This window comes from Aquarana catesbeiana, linkage group LG01 (assembly GCF_042186555.1).
Source record: "Aquarana catesbeiana isolate 2022-GZ linkage group LG01, ASM4218655v1, whole genome shotgun sequence".
NCBI lineage: Eukaryota > Metazoa > Chordata > Amphibia > Anura > Ranidae > Aquarana > Aquarana catesbeiana.
Genome location: NC_133324.1, coordinates 457,706,685 through 457,710,145, shown reverse-complemented (window position 1 = coordinate 457,710,145; position 3,461 = coordinate 457,706,685). Strand labels below are relative to the sequence as shown.

The 3,461-nt window shown below is 38.6% G+C and overlaps 2 long non-coding RNA genes across 3 annotated transcripts; one reads left to right on the top strand and one right to left on the bottom strand.

The window, feature by feature from the left end:
- Positions 1–226: 226 nt before the first annotated feature.
- Positions 227–1,255, bottom strand: LOC141147634 (uncharacterized). The gene is made up of 3 exons (XR_012245095.1): positions 1,104–1,255; positions 827–971; positions 227–558 (listed from the first exon to the last, which is right to left on the bottom strand). It is a non-coding gene; the product is annotated as an uncharacterized lncRNA (long non-coding RNA).
- A 981-nt stretch (positions 1,256–2,236) lies between these two features.
- Positions 2,237–3,128, top strand: LOC141147539 (uncharacterized). Of its 2 annotated transcripts, XR_012245073.1 has the most exons (3): positions 2,253–2,345; positions 2,478–2,622; positions 2,891–3,128. It is a non-coding gene; the product is annotated as an uncharacterized lncRNA (long non-coding RNA). The 2 variants fall into 2 exon arrangements; XR_012245070.1 differs by having other exon boundaries at positions 2,237–2,622.
- The last annotated feature ends 333 nt before the right edge of the window (positions 3,129–3,461 follow it).

Genomic DNA, 3,461 nt, shown 5'->3' with positions numbered 1-3,461 from the left:
TTGATTCTGAGCATGCATAGAATTTTGTGCGTCGGAATTGTGTACACACGATCGGAATTTCCAACAACGGATTTTGTTGTTGGAAAATTTGAGATCCGGATCTCAAATTTTGTTTGTCGGAAATTCCAACGGAAAATGTCCGATGGAGCCTACACACAGTCAGAATTTCCGACAACAAGCTCCCATCGAACATTTGTTTACATAAATGTATGACTCAGAGGGTTGGCCGTGTCATTGCCAACATCCCTTGTAATTTTTAGAACTAGATGTGTACCTCAAAATGGGATTTTAAGGGCAATGCAGAAATTGGCAGTGTTGAATTATAGTTAAAAAGAAGTTTATTGATACAAAAACGAATAGGATATACATGAACATACACATTGATCTAGTTAAGAATAATTATAAAAACATCAGATATATGGAAACATATGATGCATCCTACTGCTAGTTACAAGTACCACCCCCGATAGGTGTGATGGCGTCCTGATAGCAGATTTCCAACGCGTTTCAACTTATTGTAGGGATAAAGTCTTCCTCAGGGAGGGACTGCATCACATTCTAAAATTTTAAGTAACAGCATGATTATTGGTATATACTTAAATATTTGTTTGTTACCTATATCTACAGAAATCGCATTACAACAGAAAAGTATTATATGCGACTTACATTTGCGACTACAGAAATCGCATTACAACAGAAAAGTATTATATGCGACTTACATTTGCGACTACAGAAAATCGCATTACAACAGAAAAGTATTATATGCGACTTACATTTGCGACTACAGAAATCGCATTACAACAGAAAAGTATTATATGCGACTTACATTTGCATTTAACTGTGAAAAATCGCTTTCCCAGTGCTGGCAGGGGTCCTAACACGTGATTGTCAATGCTGCTCAAATATCCTCTACGGGATGGCCTGGTATATTGTGAAGAAACCAGTATTTGGCAGTCGTGATAATTAAACAACTGAAAAACATGAAGGTATAAGGGAAATGCTAAGAAATTGAACATCAAAGAGGTCAAAGAATGGAAATAATGGTGATTCGTAGGGGAAATAAGGTTCCCCAGGGCCATCATAGAGTAAAAGAGATCAAATACCTTAAATTGATTGTGTCAGGTGTATTGTTCCAAGTGGCAGGGAGCTCCGGTCCTGGAGTACCTCTCTGTAACAAAGCCAGTTGTGGAATGCTGCCTGTGGCCATCCCTGGCGTCCTAATATATGGGGTGTGGGCGTGGCTAAGTGATGGGCGTAGCCCTATTCTAGGTAGAATCTCACATTCATTGGTGGTGCAGTGGAGGGGGTGTGACTTCAATTGGCTGCTGTCACTGTTTAGAGGAAGCACCTTTGTACAATGTATTGAGGGGAAGCGTCCACAAGCTTCCCTGTTATCTAGGTAGCAGACGCTTGGACCTCCTCCTTCCTTTTCTCCTCCCCGTGACGTGAAACCATCAAAGATATAAATCTGTTCGCCAGAAAACTTTTACTCAAAAGCTTATATGCGACTAAAAAAACCACGGCTACACCTGAAGTGGAACCTAATCTCAAAGCAGCAGACTTTAGAGCTCTCAGAGATCTTAATCTATTACTGCAAGAAAGTGGCCCAATAGAGGATTTTTGTGAGAGGGATCTTGACAGTGAAAGCAGTGAAGAAGAACATGAGGAACCCAGCAGAGTCCAAACCACCAAAAAATACAAAAGGAAATCACACAGATTTCCACCACTGAATCAGAATCCAGCCATAGCTCTATTTGTAGGACAGATCACTAAAGAAATCAACAAGATGGAAAAATACAACAAAAAAAGCAACCTAAATCGGGAACAACAAAAGGCATTAAACTCCCTTAAAAACAACACAGAAATTACAATCAAAGCATCGGACAAGGGAGGGAACATCGTCCTTATGGACAATGCCAAATACGAAAAAATGTGTTTTAACATATTGAATGATACCAAATGCTATAAAAAGATTTCTCCCTCCACAGTAGACAAATTCAACCAGGAATTCTTCTCCCTGGTGGATGAATCTGTCAATGAAGGGGTAATAGATAAAGACACGTGGGATTTTATACGCACTAGACATCCACGTCAACCCACCTTTTATGCACTACCCAAAGTGCATAAAAAACTAAATGACCCACCAGGGAGACCTATCATTTCCGGGAATGGTTCCATCACAGAGGGGATCAGCCAAATAATAGATCAATACCTGAGACCCCATATATTAGGACGCCAGGGATGGCCACAGGCAGCATTCCACAACTGGCTTTGTTACAGAGAGGTACTCCAGGACCGGAGCTCCCTGCCACTTGGAACAATACACCTGACACAATCAATTTAAGGTATTTGATCTCTTTTACTCTATGATGGCCCTGGGGAACCTTATTTCCCCTACGAATCACCATTATTTCCATTCTTTGACCTCTTTGATGTTCAATTTCTTAGCATTTCCCTTATACCTTCATGTTTTTCAGTTGTTTAATTATCACGACTGCCAAATACTGGTTTCTTCACAATATACCAGGCCATCCCGTAGAGGATATTTGAGCAGCATTGACAATCACGTGTTAGGACCCCTGCCAGCACTGGGAAAGCGATTTTTCACAGTTAAATGCAAATGTAAGTCGCATATAATACTTTTCTGTTGTAATGCGATTTCTGTAGTCGCAAATGTAAGTCGCATATAATACTTTTCTGTTGTAATGCGATTTTCTGTAGTCGCAAATGTAAGTCGCATATAATACTTTTCAGTTGTAATGCGATTTCTGTAGTCGCAAATGTAAGTCGCATATAATACTTTTCTGTTGTAATGCGATTTCTGTAGATATAGGTAACAAACAAATATTTAAGTATATACCAATAATCATGCTGTTACTTAAAATTTTAGAATGTGATGCAGTCCCTCCCTGAGGAAGACTTTATCCCTACAATAAGTTGAAACGCGTTGGAAATCTGCTATCAGGACGCCATCACACCTATCGGGGGTGGTACTTGTAACTAGCAGTAGGATGCATCATATGTTTCCATATATCTGATGTTTTTATAATTATTCTTAACTAGATCAATGTGTATGTTCATGTATATCCTATTCGTTTTTGTATCAATAAACTTCTTTTTAACTATAATTCAACACTGCCAATTTCTGCATTGCCCTTAAAATCCCATTTTGAGGTACACATCTAGTTCCATCGAACATTTGTTGTCGGAAAATCCGATCGTGTGTACAGGGCATAAGGGTAAAAAGGTAGAGAAAGGGTGATAAAAGTAAAATCTTACAAGTTAACTTGGGTCTTACATGCAACTGATTTCTAGTTTGAAGTAGATTTTTGTACATGATTGAGAGTTTAAATCATTTAAGCCAATTGTTTTATCCATCAAGGAAATTATTCATAACTGTTGGTTTTGGTTTATATTATAATCCCAATCAAGATTTCCATGTTTTTTAAACCCAAACAATA